Consider the following 23,947-nt stretch of genomic DNA (forward strand, 5'->3'; position numbering starts at 1 on the left):
TAGCTCAATTAACAAACAAGGTACCAAAAGGTACCAATTGTGTTATTAAACGTACCATTTTTCCCACTTCCGGAACTATTTTGGGAAATTTTTGTCAACAAATCTTATTTTTTCGAGACGCTCTTTCAATTGAGTCCAAAATCATAATTCTACCCCATGCGTTTGTGTTGGGTAAAAAGTCACCCTTCTTGTCGCGCGCCTACGACCCAAGACCCACGTTCGTGCCAAATTTCATTACTCCATCTTTAGCCTTTTGGGCTGAGCGTCAGTCTGTCAGTCAACCACGTTGGTTTTAAAAAATCTCGAGGTTAGGTTGTTTTTGGAAAGCTTTTCGCTGAAAGTTAGTCCCTGGAAGTCACAATTTTTGTTCGATTTAGCTAAAATTTTGCAGATTATGTTCTGTTATGACTTCCAACAACTGCGTCAAATACGGTCCGAATCGGTCTCTAACCTGATATAGCTGCTCGCTCATCGTCGTGAACATATCGCATCTTTCATCCCTAATTTGAAAAAAGCAAACTTATAAAGTAGGTTTCCATCTTAAAACTCTGTTTTCCCTTTTAAAGCTCTAGTTTGTAAATTGAATTTGTTTTTTCTTAAACGTTATCAAAAATATTCAAATATTCTTGGAAGAACACATGCATTTAAATTATAAAGAAACTTATGCCCCCATAGTTGACTTATAACGTGTCTATCGGACTCGACATCCAAATTGCTTGTTCCACAAATGCTTTAGACTAAAGATAGCAAGCCTTTATCTAAAACTTATACATGCAATAAAAGATATGACTATGTAGTCTTGTCTCCACTACAAAAGGTATTATAGCCTAAAAGAAACGCCCTAAAAATCTTACTCACTAGCCAATGCTTGTTGACAGCCTGATAATGTTTTTTTTTTCCATTTTTTTTGTAAACATTGTAGGAATCCATATCAATATGACTTACTGAAGCTAATAAATATTCTCTTAATTAGTACAAGAAACTTAACAAGAAATCAACGGTTAGAAATTAAATCGCATATCTTTTATGTTTGAAGCAAGCAGCAATGGAATTCTTTAGCATTGCCTTTAATTGCACCTTAATAATCCATAATTTCCCAACATTTTAATACAGTATGAAGAAACAATAAAATGCCAGAAGTAAGGTGTTCCATTAATCATTATTACTTAGAAAATGTCGAACGTGTGAGTGGAGGAATAAATTGCTGGGTGCCACGGTGCCACCCTTATTCAACAACACCACAAGTTTGCGGTTTGAGCTTATGGTTCGTCAGAAGGGCTAGGGCGGGGGGGACAGGGAGTGTACAAGACGCAAGTACTGGGATCGATGTGTGTATGCCGTACTTGGAAGTTCATAACATACATTGTAGATGTTTTTATTTTAAACTCAATGCATGCGGTGGGTGGTTGTGTGCATACCATTCCTGCCATATTCCTATATGGCACCGCCATCAACATCATCACCACCATCGACATCATCTTAAAATTGTATTATTAATCATATGTTTATTTTCTCACACAAATATTTTTTACTTTTTTTTCATTCCTTGTTGCTTTCAATAAGTTCCATAATGTAGTATTAAGTGGATTTTTGTAAAAGTTATAATTAATAATTGAAATTCGAACCACATTTTGAGTTCACATCGATTCACTGTGAGTTTTTTTTTTTAAATATAGATGTGTGTTTTTCCGTCGTCCTAGCTAGAAATATAGTAATAATTGTCCTAATGAATGGAATAGAAAAGCAATTTGTGTAACATACTTAAATTTTCCCACAACTCGGGGTTATGAACGCCTTACATGTCATCCAATATTCTCGTAGAGTTGCAGCTTGGCACTTACTACCAATATTATGATGCGTTTTTTATCTTCATTGAAATGATATTATATATTCTTCCACAGTGTATTCGATATCTGAAATCCCTAGAAATAAACTATGCTTCAGATAATTTTAAACAATTTAATATATAGTAGGAACTTTTACGCTATACATGTTGTTCGATGTCAAATAAGGCGTGAAAAAAGTTTGAAGAATGCATGCACGTTTTCAAAATCGAAAATTGCCACCATTTTTCTGTTACTGTGAAGTTGGTAAAATACCTCAAACTTTTTTTTCGGTGGTCATCGCTACTAGTGGCAGGAATTGGCCCATCGGCGGTGACGTGTGGTTAAAGTCAGAGCTGAATTTTGTACGGCTTGCCAACACACTATTTTCAGACCGTTCCTAATCTTTCAAAGCCTTCAAAATGTGCTTGTCTTTGCGAATATCTCAGTTTAATAGTGATAGTTTTTTTTATGCATTGTGATGAAATTTTGCTTTTGCTCTCAAACTAGTTTTATGATATCACCGGTTATTGCTTGTGTCGGTCAATTGGGTTTAAATAATTTTTATTTCCAAATTAAGGAACCATAAATGTTTAATATTTTAAAAAAATTAAAAATTTTGACCAATTTTTAAGACGAGTCATCTACGTTCTGCTTAAATGATGCCGCTTATTTCTCCTCCCATGGCGAAACTATTAAAAGTGGTCTCACCTCGTCATCAAGATGTTATTTCAAGATTGGCATTGTTCTCAACACAATCAAAGAAACTTGCCCTCGCTTGCGTACGTGTACCAGTTAAATGAGAGAAAAAGAAACTCAAGCAAAGGGAACGTGCAAAAAAATGGGGTAGTTTGCTGAGAAAATAAAACAAAGAACTGACATTTTAGTACCGGCGGCTGTTTTCAGCTGTTCGCGTGGGACCACATTCATTAATCCACCATGTTTTCCTCCGAACTTTATAAAAATCGAAAATTTTCCTAATTTATTGGACATAAAATAAGAAGAGGTGTTAGAACTAGAAATCAGTAATACAGAGATTTCTACGTTGTTGCAGTTGTAAACTTTTTTCATTCTTTTCTCTCTAATTTTTACTCTGTAGATAAAATAAATAAATAATTGATGTCAAATGACCTAGCGGCAAGCGTAAGTGTAATATAAAACATATTTTCATAGATAAAAGTCTGCCGATTAACTATTTTAACACATTTCCTTAATTAATGTGGGTATTGAGATCTTTTCATTGAAATCTTTTCATAGTAGAATGATTTTTTTCCGAAGAAAATCAATAATTCAGAGGTTAATTTTAAAATTAAAAAAAAAAAAAATATTTCAAAACCTACAGATCTAATAAATTTCTACTAGAATCAATGCTGCTTGCTATTGACTGATAGATTTCGATCCTAACACACTATGAGCTCCGTATCAATTGCCTTAAATACTGTATTGAATTATGAAATTCCTAGTAAAAAACGAAATGATTTCATTTGAAATAATTATTTTAAAATGTAAATTACCCAGATGACTCGGTCTTTGAAGAAAATGTCATTAACCCATTAAATACGAAAGGGTAGAAAAATACCCAAGAATGGAACTGTCTTAGAATTATTCCAGCTCGAGCTAGGAAAGAGTTATTCGAATGAAATAGGGATTGGTGTAAAGTGGACGACTAAAACTCGTTAAAAACAATTTATCTCTTTATATAAGGTTATGTTTTGGGGGAAATTGGCTTGTCGAAATTCGGCAATTTTTTTGCATTCAAAAATATCCAACAAAAATAGGAGTGTGATTTCTGGAGTCCATTTTAGTGACTTGTTGCATTTGATGGTTTCTATAATAAAAAATACATTTATGGCGATAAATCAGCAGGTGCCACTTTATCTCAATGTAATTAAATTCAACATTCTTCGCTAAATGCTTATAAAATATTAAAAGCATTATTTTTTGTTTTTGTTGTAAATACATAGTGGCTTAGGAAATAAAAAGAAGATTTTTTTTTATTTATTCAAAAATAATAAGAAATTATTTTAAAAATTCGCTTTAAAAAATATTCTTAAAGAAATTAAAAAAAATGACTACGTCTCTGTAAACGCTCTAAATTATGAATATATGAAATTTCATCCAAATTGGACAAGCGAATCGATGGTCAAGCGTAATAGGTTAAAATGTTGACTTTCAAAATATTTATTGAAATTTGTCTTTAGAAAAAAATTTAAAAAATGTTTTTACCTGTTTGCGCTTTCATTTTTTGGTCTTAAAATCTTATTGGAATCTCAATATGATTTTAAGACCCAAAAAAAGACAGCGCAAACAGACAAACCAAACGAAAGGCACGTCGCTTGTGGTGTAGGTTACTGCCTATACACAAAACCAGCACTGGCATGCGAAGAAAAGAGTTTTGCAAAATATGTTTGTGTTTGTTGCTATTGACATCGTTTGATAAGTTGGATTTGAATAAGGAAAGAAAGATTTGATTTGTTTTCTATTGCGCTTATGACTCAAGTCGTCTTAAAGAGCACTGCTCAAATTCACATGTGTGATTTACAACTTACTCTTGTTGGAATGGTTGTAAAGCACCATGATCCATTTGACATCTCCGGACTGATGAGAATGTTACGCTGAATTTTGTCTTTAGAAAAAACTGTGATGAAAGTTTGTCTTTAGAACAAATTTTGAACTGAAGAATAATTTTGAGGTGGTCCCGGTCTGATCAAAATTTTCTTTCTGTAAAATATTATAAATATGATTTTTTTTTTTATTTTAAAAAGTTTTACTAAAATTTTGGGTTTAGAATAAATTAAATATTTTCTATAAACAAAATCATTTCGGGGGCCCGGGCCCGAGGTCCCCCATAGCTCCCGCCGATTTCAATACAAGACTCCATTCCTCCAATGCAGTTATTATATTTATTCAGATTATTTCGATTGAATCTTCTAGCTCGAGGCCAAGTTGGGTAAATATAGGTGATCGTTTCGATTTCAATACTAGACTCCTTTCCTCTAATGAAATATTTATGTATATCTTTGCAATTGTTTAATTATGTCTTCTTTTTTATATAATTTCAGGTACTGCTGTTTTCTTTAATCTAACGTAGCAAAATAAAATAAAAGGTAATGACAACTTATTTATAGTTACTAGTTACAAGAAAATTAATGGTTTTGCGCATTTTTTAAATGCTGGTACTTCAGACGGCTAATTGCATTGCCAGACCAAAAGTCCATAACTACGGTTTTAGTAAGAGTTTTTTTTTTGTTCTGTAAATAACCGCGACAAGGACCAAGCCTTCCTTTGAAATGTTGGCCATTGGCACAGTGAATTTGTTTTTACTAAATTATTTATAATTATGGGACCTCCTAATCCATATATGGCAAAATTAGAAAGTGAAATTGGTTCGATATTTTACAGATATATAATTAAAAAATGTACTTCATACACTCAAGGAAATTTTTCTCGTAAACGCGAGTCGACATAAAAAAGTCGTGCGTCTTGTGAGCGTAAATGAAAAAACACTCACGTGCACATCTCTCCTGTGTTTATTTAGCACAATTAAGCCATTTATTTGGGCAAACATGATTTGAATGACTTGTTTTTGTGGCAAACGAATCGTTTTCCCTTTGTAATGCCCTTCCCGAGCATTACAAAGGGGAAACGAGTCGTTTACTCAAAACAGCTTTGGTCTGACCATATCAAAGGGGTATTTTTTAAAAGCTTAGGAAAGTTTTTCCAAAAAAAAGACACATAAAATTTAGAAAAATTCATGAAATCTTTGTTTTAGTCGATAGTACGGTCCATATAATTTGAAGATTATTTCATGCAAATGTTGACCGGGACTGCGTCTCATATGGTCTATGCGCTTAGTCCAATTTTGGCATACTCTTTCCAACATATCGGCCGGTATCTCACGAATAAATGCTTCAATGTTGTCTTCCAATGCGGCAATTGAAGCGTGCTTGCCTGTATCGACATAGCATGTGGAGCTATGTTAAATCGCACGATATAGACGGCCAATTGGCTGGTCTCGGGCGTGAAATAAAATGTTCACCAAACTCGCCTCTTCATAAGTCCGTTGTTACGCGTGCTCTGTGGCATGTGGCACCGTCTTGTTGAAACCACATATCATGCAAGTCAAGCTCTTGCATTTTGGCAAAAAAAAAAAATTGGATATTGAATGGTTAGCGGTAGCGCTAACAATTCACAGTTACGTTACGATTCGCATCATCTTTGAAGAAGTAAGGTCCAATGATGCCGCCAGCCCATAAACCGCACCAAAATGTGGCTTGTTCTGGATGTATTGGTAGCTCTTGCAATGTTTTTGACTGATCTTCACTCCAAAATCAACAATTCTGCTTATTTACGTACCCATTGAGTGAAAAATGAGCTTCGTCGATGTATAGAAAAAGCTTGCGTGCATTTTGATAATAAAATTCAATAATTAGCAAGCGTTGTTCGTTTGTGAGACGATTCATGGTTAAATTATAAAAAGGAGCAGCAGGCATTTTCAGCAAACAACAGCCTTTTCAGCAGTCGACCTACTATTCTTAAACTGCAAACATTCTGCTATAACAGCAGAAATATTAGCAAAACTAACTACGAACAGTCAGCAGACAGTGTTTGCTATTATCAGCAAACGTTTATCCTTCATCAAAACAAATTAATCAGCGGTGGTTTTCCTCTCCTAATGCAGGTGACATTTGTGAGGTACTGTACCATTTGGTATGGCAGCCATGTAGAAACCTCTCCTAAAAGAGCCGTCGCATTGCGTCACGCCGTTTGGATTCGGCTATAAACAGGATGTCCCTTATCATTGAGCTTATATTTCAATCGGACAACATCCATTGATATGTCAGAAGTTTGCCCCTGTTCCTTTATGAAATGTTCATGGGCATTTGCTTATTTAGCTAAAACAGCAGTTATACCTGCTTTACATATTTCAGCAGACGCAATTTGCAATAAACTTTCTTTCGTATTTTAAATAAAAACTATTCTATTTCAGTCAGGTACATAGAAAAAATGCTTGTTTAATTTTTTCATTGTCTACACTTATTAAAAGGTCATACGTTGTTAAATAAACTCTATTAATAAAAAATTGTAAAATTTAGAATATATTTTTTTATGTTTTATAAATTTTTTATTAGTTTTTTTACTTATTTTTTGGTATTATTTTTTATTTTTTTTGTATTAATTTTTTTTATTATTTTTTTTGTATTATTTTTTTGTAATAATTTTTATTTTTGTTTTTTTGTATTAATTTTTTTTAATTATTTTTTTTTATAATTTTTTGTATTATTTTTTTTATATTTTTTTGTATTATTTTTTTTATATTTTTTTGTATTATTTTTTGTATTAATTTTTTTTTAATTTTTATTTAATTATTTTTTGTGTTATTTTTTTTTTTTTATTTATTTTTTATTTATTTTTTTATATTTTTCTTTTTTATTTTGTTTTATTTTTATTTTGTTTTATTTTTATTTTGTTTTTTTTTTTTTATTTTGTTTTTTTTTATTTTGTTTTTTTTTATTTTGTTTTTTTTTTATTTTGTTTTTTTTATTTTGTTTTTTTTTTTATTTTGTTTTTTTGTTTTTTTTTATTTTGTTTTTTTTTATTTTTTTATTTTGTTTTTAGTTTTTTTTTATTTTATTTTACTTTTTTATTTTATTTTACTTTTTTATTTTATTTTACTTTTTTATTTTATTTTACTTTTTTATTTTATTTTACTTTATTATTTTATTTTACTTTTTTTATTTTATTTTCTTTATTTATTTTTATTTTTTTTTATTTTATTTTTTTTTTTATTTTATTTTTTTTTATTTTATTTTTTTTTTATTTTATTTTATTTAGTATTTTATTTTGTTTTTTTTTATTTTGTTTTTTTTTTATTTTGTTTTTTTTTTTTTTATTTTAATTTATTTTTTTTTATTTTAATTTATTTTTTTTTTATTTAATTTTTTTTAATTTAATTTTTTTTATATATTTGTTTATTTTTTATATTTTTGTTTATTTTTTATATTTTTGTTTATTTTTTATATTTTTGTTTATTTTTAATATTTTTGTTTATTTTTTATATTTTTGTTTATTTTTTATATTTTTGTTATTTTTTTATATTTTTGTTATTTTTTTATATTTTTGTTTGTTTTTGTTTACTTTGTTTACTTTTTTTAATTTTTTTTTTATTATTTTTTAATATATATTTTTGTTTTTAAATTTTAGATTTTTTTGTTTTAAATAGTTTATTTACCAACGTATGACCTTCTTTAATAAGTGTAGAATATGAAAAAAGGAAAAAAAAGAAACGCGTGCATTTAAAAAATTTCGTAACTTAAATTTCAACCTTAAGTTGATCAATAAATACTGAACTGGTTTTAATGTTTTTATAACTGAAAGAATGTTATTTGTGGAATAAAAAAAAGAATGATTTTAAAATCTCTTTCTGTTCAAAAGTTACAGATTTTTGGCCAATAAAAAACTGAACCACTATTTGCCGTTCAGACTCGGCTAAATTGAGCCGGCTAAGCTTAAGCTAAAACTAGAATCAGACAGTACTCCTTTATATCAGGGAAGTTCGCCCCCTATTTTACCATGTTCATGGGCAAATTTGCAATTCAATACAATGTAGGTCAATTTGCTTTGATGATCTCAATTAAAGAGTTGGAGTTGTCCTAATGTTGTTTTCGAAAGTTTCATTGACAATGCTAAAATTATATTTTATTAATGAAATTTTAAATTTAAACGAGGTCAACTTTACCGCTATCAAATGGACGCTCGTTTTTCTATCTTGGCTAAAAGCTCTTTAGCATGGTTTTTGTGCTTTTATTACCTCACTCTAACTTATCCACATACACCAGTATACCATTTCTGTTTATTTGTTTTGTGCCATTTGGTGTACAGGCGAAAACAAAATCATCATTTCCCTTCTGATTTGACACTTTTCCCCCAACAGCAGAGTGGTCTTCTGTCCGTCTCTTTTCTACACTATTCTTTGTAATTAGAGTTTAGTTCCATTCTCTCTTTGGATACAGAGCGATTTGTACAAATATGCTATTGTGTCATTTTTTTACTGTTATCAGGCTAGAATGCTTTTATGCTAATTACAATGGAATTGCAATAATTAGGAGTAGAGGACCTTGTGGAAAATAAATTAAACACTCCCCATACCCTCGGGCATTTATGAATGTAAATTTGTTGTTCACAATGTATAGATACTGCAGGATATACAAACAAACGCCTGGATACAACTATAAATTATTTCATGTCATGGGTCATTTTGATTTGGGTGCACTTTTCTGTTTTATTTATTTATTTACTTTGTTTTAAGCAAACAAATTTTATATGGTTTGCCGTCTTCTCTCAAATATTGTTTTTAGTTTTGTTTTTACAATTTTTTTTTTAAATTTTTAAATTTTATATCCTAAATGTAGTTTTGACGGAAGATTAAAACCATTGCTCCTAAACTTTCCCACTTTTACCATTTATAGATTTTTTGTTAATTTTTTTTGTTTTTTAGTAGGCTAGGTAATATTGGCAGTCCTTTATAAACTAAAGCCTCGGTTGAGCCCCGACGATATTTCAATGCGTCTCTGGGTTGGCCGGGTCACAAAGTTACAAGAAAGAAAGTTACAGACGAGCTTGCAGGACTAGTAAGTGCCTTGCACATACCAGGGAAACTGGAATCGTTGGGTATACCGCTAGCAAACTGTAGTCTAAATCTTCGGAATAAGGGCCGAAGGACAAAAGATGACACATTTTCACAAATTGGGGTCTCTGAACGCTCTAAGATTATGTTACGTAATTTATACTTGAAGAGGGGGTTCGCTTTGACTTCGTTAGCTAGAATAGAAATTTCACTTTTCGTCTCCCGTCTAACAGGCCACTATCAGAATGGAGAATATGCTGATTAACTAAATGGCTCCCAGGAATTTGAAATAATAGAACATCTACTGTTAATATGTCCCGCACTGTCAAGTAGAATGAGTTCCAATTTAGATTCTTATTTTTTTTTTGGAGACTAGTCAGAACTGTCACACTTTTTACGTTTTCTAGTTGGTTGTCGTTGTTGTAACCACATTTGTATGTGAAGGTAGCGATCCTCATAAAGTTCCATAGGTGATATAGCTCGTTCCGGTCCATAGGACCGATCGCCGCGTGAATGTTGTTTTTGTTGTAGCCACATTCTCATATTTGGAGGTGGCGATCCGCGCCAAGCTCCATAGGTGAGCAAGCTCGTTCCGATCCATAGGTGTGTCGAGTATCACAGGCACTCAGTATTTAAGCAAGAGCCGGTTCCGCCTGGCGTCTCCCTAGAGCTGGCAAATTATCGATATTAACTCTATTCGATATTTTTCTCCTTAACCATCGATAATTTCAATAGTATCGACAAATTTGTTAAATATATAATAAAACGTTTATATTTACAAAGAAAACACGTTAAAACGGCGTAAACTCAACCGGGTCGAGCTTTGAATAACCACTACATACCTGGGTACCTGTACAACGTCTTATTAGATATACGCGAGCTATATTTGAGAGACTGGTTGATCCATCTTCGATAAAGGATTTATTAATAGCGTCTTACAAATGTTTGATCTGAGAACTAAACCCTTTTTAGGCTTTGGCCTTCTGACTTAACTTTATCATCCAAAGTTGGAATTTCTCACACCTATGACTATGACCCAGGGAATGTTTCCGATAATGTTGAAAACTATCGATATTGATGCATAAATTGAATTATCGATAGTGCAATGGATTGTTTGCCAGCTCTACCTTTCACTGGTCCCGGTAGCCGAGTTGATAGCGGATTGCCACAGCGGAGGTTGTGGGTTCGATTCCCACAAGAGGCCTTTGATCTGTCGCTGCTGTCTTTGTGAGTCTTTAGAAGACGGCCACTCTTATCTTAGCTACCAGCTGAGCTGAGTTGATGATGATGTACACCACACAAGTCGGAGCACAAAGTTCCGACCCGTGTGAACTTACGGTTATTTTCCTTCGGTTGTTCCTATGTTGTAAAAATCAGGGCTGCGAAGTTGAGGTTTTGAAGCTGGAGTCGATTTTATAGTAATTACCTAAACCGGACTCCGACACTGAAACTCGGGTCGGAGTCGAGGTCACACTCCACAGCAGAGATGGTCTGTCGGAAATTCCGACGTATATGACATACATTTCCGACGAATGATACCAACGTCAAAAATGTCATAAACTTAGACAAAAAAAAATAATTTCGGACAGAACTGAAAAATAATTAGGATACCGTACAATTAGATTAAACTTTTGCGGATTTATGAAAATGGCAACACTGGCGCGTAAGTTCAAACGTGCTCCTATAACAGAAAACGTCTGACTTCCAATCCTGGCGAGAACATAAACAACCTGTTTTTACTGTTTGCATAAAGTCAAAGTCAATCTGCGATAAAGTCAAAAGTAGAAACAAGGGTGCAGACAAAGAATCCTTGTTGACCACGTACAAAGCAATTGGTCGGTCTGTGATAAGTTATGCAGCGCCAGTGTGGTGTCGTCAACTTTGTGACACGCAGTAAAATAATATTTAGATCTGTCAGAATGCCGCCCTCCGAATTGCGACGGGCTGTCTCCTTAGAACTCATGTGGACCACCTCCATCAGGAGGCAAAGATCCTATCAGTGCGAAGACATAACTACATGCTGTCTTAGCAATACCTTTTGGGCTGTTATCGCAGAGAATATCCAAATTATCATCTTGTGGACAGATATCCACCCACCGCCCAGAAGCCTTTAGGTAGATCTACATCATCTTGTGGATAGATATCCACCCACCGCCCAGAAGCCTTTAGGTAGATCTATATCGGGTGAATGTAGTCCTTGGAGAACGACCGCCTCCCATTGCACCTGAAGAAATTGACCTCCCCCGGCAAACCAGAGTAGTTCTGGCTCAATTACGTTCCGGCAGATACAGCCGTCTCAACTCCTACAGAGCAAAGATTGATGCCGACCTGAAAGATGTATGTCCCGATTGTAACCAGCGACCGCACGACACTCGTCACCTGTTTAACTGCCCGGCCAGAACCACTCGACTCAAACCCAGATCCCTGTGGACGCACCCCATCTTAGTCGCAGAGTTCCTGGGTCTTGACACTCAACAGAATCAAGCAGACGAAAGATAGAACACAACAAACTGCTACAACAACAACAACAACTGTTATTCTCCCTCACTAATACATACTGGTGGGATGTGTGAACATCTTGACGTGGTCAAAAGGCTACGGAAGACAGAGCGCTAATTATAAAAATGTTTAAAGTTTTAACTTATTTATCAAGTTTAAAATTTTGAAAAATTTATGTAGGTGCTTTAGCTACAACAACAAATCTTAAACAATGATATGTTGTCGCAACTAAACAAGTAGCCAACATATAGACCATCACTGCTGTAACCACTTTACAGTCTTAAAGAATTCGAACTGAAACTTTGTACAGATAATTTTTCTTGTCAGATTACATATGCAAATTTGCCCATGAACATTCCATTATGGAACAGGAACAAACTTCTTACATATCAATGAGTGCTGTCCGGATCCAGTTTAAACTCAATGACAAGGGATCTCCTTTTTATAGCCGAGTCCCAACGGCGTGTCGCAGTGCGATACATCTTTGGGCAGCATATTTTACATGGCATAGTACCTCACAAATGTTGCTAGCATGAGGAGGGGATAACCACCGCTGAGAATTTTTTTGATGCTCTCGCCAATATTCGAACCCAACCTCTGCATGTATATTCTGATTTGATCAAATCTGAAACCCTGCGATCTATTTGCCGCTTCTATATCTGTTTCATGTATGGTACGATTAGTATTTCCTTTTATATTTGAGGAAAGTGCTATTCCAATTGCTGGCAATATTTTTTGTGACATAGTTCTTGTTTTGCGTTCCTTCATACATACATATGTGTATTTATTACTCTCTCCCCCGCTTATAGCAATCTCTTCTTCTGGCCTGTCATTTTAAAATGTTTACCAAGCTATTCATATGCATTTGTTGATTTTCCCAGGTATTCGGTTGACTTTTTCTTTGAGTTTCATACTAATAACTGATTCGTTTGTTCTCCACTGCAATAAGTCTAAACATCCTTGCTGTCGCTAATCCAAGTGCTTCAATTATAAATATTAAATGTGAAGAATAAAAATATCCGTAAAAGTTCTATTGACGTTTTCGCTTGCATTTATAAAATAAAACACACACTGGCATTGATTAGGTGTGTTTTAATTCACTTTTGAATGCTAGGAATGGAAACGTTTCCTATTGAAATAAGGTAAGGCAAAAATATACCAAAAATTTTTGCGAACCGAGATAACAAGATAGACAATAACGAAAGGAAACACAGTCCGAGTGTTATGTCTAATACCCATACCCATTAGGTACTGTATCAATCTATGCCCAACCAAAAATGATCTAACCAATTTAATGGCACGATTTCAATGAACCGATGTATTTACGAATACATATTGACAAAACTGCTCTTTTTCATACTCCTCTAGAAGCCGGGAAAAGAACTGGACAAATGCGATCCATGGTGGAGGGTATATAAGATTCGGCCCGGTCGAACTTCTTGATCGGCCGAAGCACGGTTTTACTTGTTTAATATCATTACGCATACTGATTAATGTATACTTTTGTACTGTATTGACGTTGGAGCAAAAACACATCTATTGTCCTTTGGATTATAGAGTTTGAGGGGGAGACATGCAAATAAATTATGTAAAATGCGAAAAGAATCAGCTGATATTGACACAACTAAACATGCAGTTGTTTGTAATTGTAGAAAAATAGTTTTGTCATCATTTTGTGTCCATTTATTATGTACATAAATTTTATTTGTGACTCGATATGTGCTTGCATTTTGCCCCATACCCCATGTTAAGTGTATTGCATGCGGCGTGTATTCTTTTGATTATGGATTATTTCTTGGAAATTTACTTTTTTAGTTAGGGTGAACTGTATTGACATTTTGTGCATGGTCCCAAGCTGTTGGCATGATGATTAATTTTAGTCTAGTCTGTACATATATTTTATATGGATATTTAAAAACTTGATACCGTAAATACTTCATACCTGAGATCATTAAATAAAATTTGTATAGACAGTTTTTATATAAAAAGAAGCTGCCCTGATGAGTTTCGCTTCTATCGTTCCTTAGTAAAATTGCCCATAAACATTTCACTAAGGAACAGGGGCAAACTTCTCACATATCAATGAGTACAGTCCGATTCAAGTTTAAGCTCAATGATAAGGGGCCTCCTTATAGCCGAGTCCGAACGGCGTGCCGCAGTGCAACACCTCTTTGGATAGAAGTTTTACATGGCATAGTACCTAACAAATGTCGCCAGCATTAGGAGGGGAAAACCACCGCTGACAATTTTTTCTGTTGGTTTCGCCAGGATTCGAACCCAGGCGTTCAGCGTCTTTAAGTTGATAAATGTTAAGATTCATTTATATATTTATTTTTATTCCTTTATACTTACCTTAATTTCTTTTTTTTCGGATCAACTTAGTCTATTAATTCCTCTTTTATTGATAAATTCACTTTTGTTTTTTTTTTCTTTTAACTTCAAATCTACAAAGCCACAAATGTTAGTTTTTCCGTTAGTAAGTTATTCATTCAAAATCTGTGATGTATTGTATAACTATAGATTCTTAGTTTTAAGTGTTTACCATGTACAATTGTTGGAGATACTACCCGCACGTTAATTATAAGAATTTTATATTCTTGTTGTGCGGGTGTAAATAAATAAATTACAAATTTAATGTACTCGGATGACATAGTTATAATGGCTGATAGCCCAACGATTTTGCAGCGGATGATAGAAAACCTAGAATCGTACTGTGACAGGTGGGGCATGGAAGTGAACCAGATTCAGTCCGAAATAATGGAGAAATTTTACTTCTGAACCTTCTATCAACCTGACGGCGAAATGAAAGATGTTTATAGCCGTTTGCCGTTCTATTCATAGTTACGGAGCACATATATGGGGGAATTCCCATTTGAGCGGGGTGGATAAACTGTATCGCTATTTTATAAAGACAAATTTGAAACTACCTGAATCTACTCCAAATTACCTCCTTGCCTTGGATACCGGATTCCAGCCGGGGTATATATTTAAGTATTCTCTACATTTACAATACCAGGCAAAAGTATTGGATTGCCCAAAAAGTAATTGCGGATTTTTCATATAGTCGGCGTTGACAAATTTTTTCACAGCTTGCGACTCTGTAATTGCATTCTTTCTTCTGTCAGTTATCAGCTGTTACTTTTAGCTTGCCTTAGAAAAAAAGTGTAAAAAAGTATATTTGATTAAAGTTCATTCTAAGTTTTATTAAAAATGCATTTACTTTCTTTAAAAAGATCCGCAATTACTTTTTGGGCAACCCAATACTATTTGATCTGGATAATCACAGACTACCACTTATACATGCCGTGAAACTGTCAGATAAAGATTTAGGCTGTTTTATGACGTTTTCTTGTCATCTAACAGAGTATAATATTCCGAGCAGTAGTGTAAAATTGACGGAAATAAAAAGCAAGGCCTATATTGAATATATACAACATGCTGAGCGAAGTGAAAAACGCATCTTTTAAATTCCTTGACTTCAGGGCTGGCCCACTTTACTGCAATGATAATTACGGCCAAGAACAAATAACCTTAATAATGAAAGCTAGAGGAGATTTTCTTTGGTTGAATTATAATAAATACAGGACTGCAGATGAGGAACGATATTCTCTGTGTTACCTTGGGGGAGCAGAAACATTGGAACATTTTATGGGTTGTTGGCCAATACTTAAAAGTATACGCGTTTTTTTATAGAAATTATTAATGTCCTAAATGGTGGGGAAGTTTTTAGCTGGCTAAACTTGTACAAATACCTGAAAGGAGCACTTAAATATAGAAATGATCTAATAGAAGAGTTTTGCTACTGATTACTTGAAATAAAATCATTAAAAAGTATAATAACAACTCAATTTTCCGGCAGACGGTTTATTTAGTGGAGGCCACCGTAGCGCAGAGGTTTGCATGTCCGCCTATGACGCTGAACGTCTGGGTACGAATCCTGGCGAGACCATCAGAAAAAAATTTTCATCGGTGGTCTTCCTCTCCTAATGCTGGCAACATTTGTGAGGTACTATGCCATGTAAAACTTCTCTACAAAGAGGTGTCGCACTGCGGCACGCCGTTCGGACTCTGCTATAAAAAGGAGGCCCTTATCATTGAGCTTAAACTTGAATCGGACTGCACTCATTGATATGTGAGGAGTTTGCTCCTGTTCCTTAGTGGAATGTTCATGGGCAAAATTTGCATTTGTTTATTTAAGTCGGATTAAATATGGAATGAGATTTTTGAAACCCGTTTTGGTTTACGGAAGTAATTAGTAGTTTCAATATTAAAAACAATTGATTATACAGGTACAATTTTATATATGTAAATATCATTGAAGTCTTCTTTTCGTCTTTATGTAGTTGTAAAATATTAAACAAATATTTGTTTTGAAGTAAAACTTAGTAAATCATTGAGCTCGTCTCGAAAGAAAAACAAACAACAATCGTAAAATTAAATGATCTTCGCACTAACAGCAAAAAAAAACTTGAAAATGAAATCAAGTAAAACCCGGCTAAGTTTGGCCGGGCCGAACCTTGGGAACTCACCACCATGGATTCTGCTAAAATATGGGAGCTTTATCTAGTTATAGACCGAATTGGATCGTACTTTGCGCAGTTGTTGAGAGTCATAACAGAACACTATATGCAAAATTTCAGCCAAATCGGGTAAAAATCGCTGCTGGTAGGGGCTCAAGAAGTCAAATCAAATATCATGTTCTTGACCGATTTGAACCGATTTGAGTCATAACAGAACACCAGGGAGATCGGTTTATATGCGAGCTATATCAGGTTATAGACCGGCTTGGACCGTACTTAACACAGTTGTTGGAAGACAGTCAGCCAAATCGGACAAAAATGTGGCTTCCATGGGCTCAAGAAGTCAAAACCGGAGATCGGATTATATGGGAGATATATCCAAATCTGAATCGATATAGCCCATTTGCAATCCCCAACGACCTACATCAATATAAAGTATTTGTGCAAAATACTTCTACGCGTGCGACCGCTATCGTGATTTCGACAGACGGACGGACGGACGGACATTGCTAATTCGAATCAGAATATCAAGACGATCAAGAATATATACACTTTTTGGGGTTCTAGATGAATATTTCGAGTTGTTACAAACGAAATGACTAGATTAGTATACCCCCATCCCATATTGATGGGTATAAAAATCGGGAGAAAAAGGGGCCTCCTTTTTACAGCCGAGTCCGAACGGCAGTCATGGCTAGTTCGAATCAGAATGTCAAGACGAGACGATATACTTTATGGGTTCCTAGATCAATATTTCGAGGTGTTTCAAACAGAATGACTAGATTAATATACCCCCATCCCATGTTGGTGGGTACAAAAATCGGCAGGAAAAAAGTGCCTCCTTTTTTCAGCCGAGTCCGAACGGCGTGCCGCAATGCGACACCTCTTTGGGGAAAAGTTTTAACACCGCATAGTACCTCACAAATGTCGCCAGCATTAGGAGAGGATAACTACAGCTGAAAATTTTTTCTGATGTTTTCGCCAGGATTCTATCCCCGGCGGTCAGCGTCATAGGTGGACATGGTAACCTCTGCGCTACGGTGGCCTCCAACCATATTGCCATGTTGGTAAATACATTCTGTTTGGTATTTTGGGGTCAGTCATTTAGCCCTGAAATTAGATGTAAGATTCCATTTCCACATTTCTTTTAAGTCCCAAGTTGTCATAATTGGTCTATATATCCATTTGGGCAGGTTTTTGGATGAAAATCAGTTCGGTCGTTTTTGAGTCTATGCGGAACAAATAAACAAACCAAGAAACCTATCCAATTTAGAAGGTGTAGTCGAAGGCATGGCAAGAAATCCATAAAAAGTCACTACCGAAAATTTGGAATCGAATCGTTTGTTCAATATATACATGAAATTCAGCTGACAAAGCAAAAAAGGTAAAGAAAACCCCAAGTTTTACAGAGAAAAATCCTTTGGTGAAATCAATTAAATCTGAACTCATTGAACTGGGTTCGATTACTTTCTAACTTGGAAATAAAAAGCGATTTCGATTTCAAAGAAGACTAAATTATTAATTGACCCATTAATGCCTGATCCTCGATTCCCTTGTACGATATTGATGAAATATCGAATATTCAATATTTAGAGCAACTATTATAGAACATACCCTGTTCCCGAATGGAATGATCTTGGGAAATTTAGTATTCAGTTATTAATTTTTTTCAACAATTTTTTTTTTTAAAGAAAAATTAAAAAAAAAAATCTAGCGTGTCAGTAAAAGCGACTTCGCTTTCAAAGAAGATTAAAATATTAATTGACCCATTAACGCCTGATCCTCGATTCTCTTGTCTGATTTAAATGGAATTTGATATATACATTATTGAGAGCAATTGCTGGGGGTCTACCCCTTCCCCAAAGCACCCCACAAACAGCAATTATTATGGGGTTCCAATAAAGGTATTTGGGAGAAGAATACGAATCTGATATCCAAATGTGGGACCATGTATTTGGGGCACCGTCTCTTCCCCAAAACACCCCCCAAAGAGAAGAAATTTTCCGACTATGGCAATATGTGGCTCAAATGAAAGGTATTTGAGATTATAAAACGAATTCGATAACCAATTTTGGGGCCAAGTGTTTGGGGGACGCCTCATTTAAAAAACTCCCCTTAAACCAATGGTAATATGGGGTTTAAATAAATTAAAGTAGGGCACGCTGCTTATATTATTGTCAGAGCTAAGTGTCTGGGGACCGAAAACACCCCTAAATTGGACATACATATTTACCGATCATGGCAATATGAAGCTCGCTTAAGAGGTATTTGGGAGTTGAGCACGAAATTCACTTTTGGGAGTCCACATTGGTGGTCCACACAACCTCCTAAACCCACCAAAAGATAATATGGGATTCAGATAAATGCATATATATTGTTATACTATTTGTCAAGCGATATACATATACTATTTTCGTATCATGGTATTATAAAGGGTGATTTTTTTGAGGTTAGGATTTTCATGCATTAGTATTTGACAGATCACGTGGGATTTCAGACATGGTGTCAAAGAGAAAGATGCTCAGTATGCTTTGACATTTCATCATGAATAGACTTACTAACGAGCAACGCTTGCAAATCATTGAATTTTATTACCAAAATCAGTGTTCGGTTCGAAATGTGTTCATTCACCGTAACGTTGCGTCCAACAGCATCTTTGAAAAAATACGGTCCAATGATTCCACCAGCGTACAAACCACACCAAACAGTGCATTTTTCGGGATGCATGGGCAGTTCTTGAACGGCTTCTGGTTGCTCTTCACTCCAAATGCGGCAATTTTGCTTATTTACGTAGCCATTCAACCAGAAATGAGCCTCATCGCTGAACAAAATTTGTCAAAATTTGAACACATTTCGAACCGAACACTGATTTTGGTAATAAAATTCAATGATTTGCAAGCGTTGCTCGTTAGTAAGTCTATTCATGATGAAATGTCAAAGCATACTGAGCATCTTTCTCTTTGACACCATGTCTGAAATCCCACGTGATCTGTCAAATACTAATGCATGAAAATCCTAACCTCAAAAAAATCACCCTTTACGTAAGCTCTTTAATTGTCGAAAAAAAATTTGCAAAGAATAGTTTTGTTCCATATAAAGTAGAAGAAGGGGCAGCGTAGCGGGCCCGGGTCAGCTAGTTATTTATATTTCTTAAACCACTATGTCTTTACAACAAAGAAATAATTTTCTTAATATTCTATGACCATTTGCCGAATAAAAGTGGATTTTAATTATTTTCACATAAAATTGCACCTACAGCAACTGCTGCATATTATATTTTTAATATATAATCAATCCTAAGAATTTTGAGAAAATTTTTCATTTGATTTTTTGAATATTAAAAAAATTGCCGACTATCGAAAATTTTCATTTGTCTACTTTACTCCAATCCAAATTTCATAAGGATAGCTCTTTTCTAACTCAAGCAAGAATTTTCTAAGACAGCTCTATTCTTGGGTATTTTTTTACCCATTCGCCGTTTATGGGTTAAACAAAATATTTAACATCAATTAAATATGATTGTGCATTTCTTGACTTTGGGTAGTACTCTCTGGGAAATCAGTGAATTGTTACAAGTGGACAACACATCCAAGTATCTTACTGGTAATTAACTAAGCAATTGTTTTTTTTTTATTTTTTTGTTCTTGTCGATTTTCCTTTGGTGCCTTCTTTTCGAGATAATTAATTAATATGTTGGCCGGCGGAATGGAATGGGTATGGGTGGGCATTGGCTTTGTATTTAATTTGGCTGAAGGCTGAAGGAAAGAAGCAAATAAGTTTGGTTTTAATACACAAATTTTCTTGTCAATATTAAATGCAGTGTTATTAAGTTTTTTTCTTTTAATTTTTCCTTCTATCTTAAGTACTTCCCCGCCTCTCTATGCATCTTTAATGCGTGCATGTGTTGGGAGGGCTATTTGCGTTTTTTCCGTTTGAATTTCGAATAACGCCCATATTCTGGGATATGTGGCGAGTTATTCTGTTAGTTAAGGTATTTTTTATGGACGTCGATGTTCACTTCCACCGATTTATGTAATTACACTTCTAGTTATGGTTGCCATGGTTATATATTTCCCCTAATTCAGTTGTACTAACCAAAAAAACCCCCCGTAGGACACACAATTACGTACTGTACAATTGTCCTTTTTTATGCCAGTTGCATGGTGGGTGCTCGTTCTGTCTTTGTCACTTTACAATGCAGCAAACTTCGCATGTCATTCTCAATTCGAATATAGAATATTTAATGATCAATTTATGTGTAGGATTTTTATTGGCCCAAGTTGCCCTCGTCCAACCGACCATCCATCCATCCGATATGAAATTTGATTTCCTCCCCTTCCCTCTCGAAGGACAAAAGGACAGCAGCAGCAGACTGCTGTTGACCAATTCAGTCTAAATGTAATTGTCTTATCTAGTAAGCATAGCAATTGAGGGCTATTTCCGATCTAAATCTAGTGGCGTTTCGTGGTTAATTTCCTCACCCACACTTCTGCATTCGAGCAGAGATAGTGGCTTCGAAACAGGTGGAGTTACTATGGTCACTGCACTGAGGTGTTCTGTTCTAATTCTTTGTGATTGGTCAACGGTTTCCGGTGGTCAAACCCTTCCGTTGTAATAGCTCTTTCTATCTCGTTTGTCCTTTCTATTGGACCTGGAACTTGAGCAGTGTCCCTTTTCGAATGTCAATTTTTTCATTAGATTAGTAATGGCGTTCAATAAATAACCCTGTTTCATTTCTATAGGCATTAGTAATTTCTAAAGCTTCTTGGGGTACAGAGCTCCAACCTGCATCATCCACACAACAAGTCTTCTTCATTTTACATATAACATAGTGCTCTGTTATACAGCTTGTTTTATAGCTTTTGAAAAAAAAAAAATACACACATATATATGTAAATCTTTAAATAACAATTTTGTGATAATTAGTGCAACTAAATAAATCCCAAACTAAGCCCAGTTAACAGCCAACAAACAAACCCCTATAGCATTTAGTAAAACAGTGATAATTTGTTATGAACATAAAAACAAATCGATCCAAGAATCTCAACTTATATACATCTAACAAACACCGTTACAACTCTATGTACATATATATCCAACAATATATTAATAATATTAACTAGTTGTCAACATTTTTCAATACAATTAGCTCCAAGTCTAAATAAGGTAATTGCATCATCAAACAATTTTTACTATCTTTCTCTATGCAAGAACAAAAGACAATAAATACTTAAAAAACCAATTTTTTTTTATTACATAACGTATAAATTGAACTAAATGAAAGTAAAAGAAGAAAACTGGATTTTATAAATTTGTGTGACTCGTAAAAGTTTTATTTGCTTTTTTTTGTCAAACTTATACATACCAGTATTTAAAAACTTTTGGGGTCACCGGTTTTTCAAGATTTGATTAATATAAAAACTTGTTAAATAGACATGACTTAAATGTGACATTCTTGATATTGTGATGAAAAAGATCCAATGGAAGAAACAAATTTATTGAATTAATTTTTTTAACAAAATTTAACAAATTTTTTTTAAAAAAATCGGTTTAAAATACAGTTAATAAAATTTGTTGCTCAAAATAGCAAACCAATCAGTTTTGTCTGCTAAAAAGAGGAATACAGATATGATTGCTGTTTTAGCAAACATTTCTCTCTGCAATATTGACAAAAAAATCTGCCGTTTTAATTTGATTTTCTAAGATATCGGACAAATTACCACCGAAACTTAATGCCACTTGTCCTACTTTTACATGTAGGAAACACTCAACTTTTAACAATTAATTACGCAAATGTGGGAGAGGATATCTATGATATACAAATTAAAAGTAATCTCCACTAAGGACTTGAAGAATTCTAAGATTTTGCGTAGCAGACTTTTCACTCGTGATAATCATAACAATTTGTCTCTTTATTCATAGGACAATGCAAGCGATGAAATTTGAATACAATTCTCATGATTGAAGACATATTTAATAGATGATGATGATCACGAAGTGCACAACATCTATTTTGATTTGAACAACTTTTTTTAGTTTTAATATTTTTAAGGTCTAGTGTACCTGTCCAGGGTAAAACTTGTTAAAAACTATAACAAAAAGTGTATGTAAAACCAACTCCTCTACCTTTACTACTTAAACACCCAATTTTAAGAATTGCATATAATGCTTTAGTAGATCTTCCAGCTCTTAGAAGTATTTTTTCATGATGAAATTTAAGATCTCTTTTAGGATAATGTTTTATTATTCAAAGACAAAATTTTATTTAATGAAGCTTGAACGTTGAGTGTGCGGTCGATATCATCATTTGGTGTTCCACCCTATGCTAAGGAAAGATTTTTTTCAACAGATATCAGACCCGTCGGCACCCGCACACTCAACTAAAACTATTATTCAAACTAGCAAAAAGTACGCTAAAACAACAGTTTTTGCTTGTTGAAAATGGGAAGGCAGATGCGATTGCTCTGTTAGCAAACATATGTGTGTTCATTTAGTAAACTCTTCGGCTTGTTGTTTGTTTTGATGGTTTTTAATTATAGTCCAGCTTATTATTGTAGTTTTTTATTTGGGCGTTCGAATAGAAATACACTTCTCGATTCTTTGGTCAGCATAAACTAACAATCCCCTCATACATGAAGCAGCAGACATTTTTAGCAATTTACTTTTCTTCAGCCATCAGCTATTCTAAAATTGAATTTTTGCTAAAACTGCATAAATTGCAACAAAATTAACTACAGACAATGTCTAATCGGAAAACATGCTGACAGACTGAAGGTTGCCAGCAACGACTTTTGCAGAAGCTGTGAGGACATCGAAGATGAAGAGACTATAGAACACCTTTTGTGTGTGTGTGTCCCGCACTAGCAGTCAGAAGGAGTTCCGCTTTAGGTTCTCATTTCTTTGAGAAACTGTCTGATTTATTGGGCTTTTTAAAGCGATCTGGACGGTTCAACGGTAGGAACTAGAAGGCATCTTCCTTCTTCTGTTCCTGTTGTATCACAATGGATACAACAGGATATAAGGGAGTCTGATGGCAGACTGCCACTTAAACCTCACCTAACCTAACCTAAATAAAGACAATAGCAGACAGCATCTACTTAATACTACTTAATTTCCCATGAACATTCCACTAAGGAACATGGATACCTCTCTCATATCAATGATTGCAGTCCGATTAAAGTTTAAGCTCAATGATAAGGGGCCTCCTTTTTATGCCGAGTCCGAAGGGCGTGCCGCATAGCGTCATCACTTGCTAGATAAGTTTTAACATGGCAGTATACCTATAAATGTAGCCAGCATTAGTAAGGGGATAACCATCGCTGAAACTTTGTTGCTGTTCCCGCCGGGAGTTGAACCCAGGCGTTTGGCGTCATAGGCGAACATGCTAACCTCTGCGCCACGTTGGCCTCCAATTTTGCTATTATCAACAGACTAAATTCTATGAGTGTGCCAAATATTGATATATGTTGGGTTTTATT

General features: G+C 34.3%; 1 protein-coding gene across 4 annotated transcripts in view; it reads left to right on the forward strand.

The window, feature by feature from the left end:
- LOC106081062 (heterogeneous nuclear ribonucleoprotein K) overlaps window positions 1-23,947 on the forward strand; it is a 155,132-nt gene that overhangs the window by 33,972 nt on the left and 97,213 nt on the right. The window contains exon 2 of one of the 4 annotated variants that reach the window (XM_059369200.1): window positions 4,886-4,930. The exons of 2 other annotated variants lie outside the window; for them this stretch is intronic. The gene's annotated coding sequence lies outside the window, so the exon portion shown is untranslated. Of the gene's footprint in view, window positions 1-4,885; window positions 4,931-21,294; window positions 21,636-23,947 lie in introns of those variants that run through there. One more of the 4 variants, XM_059369201.1, reaches the window with a different exon arrangement.

This window comes from Stomoxys calcitrans, chromosome 5 (assembly GCF_963082655.1).
Source record: "Stomoxys calcitrans chromosome 5, idStoCalc2.1, whole genome shotgun sequence".
NCBI lineage: Eukaryota > Metazoa > Arthropoda > Insecta > Diptera > Muscidae > Stomoxys > Stomoxys calcitrans.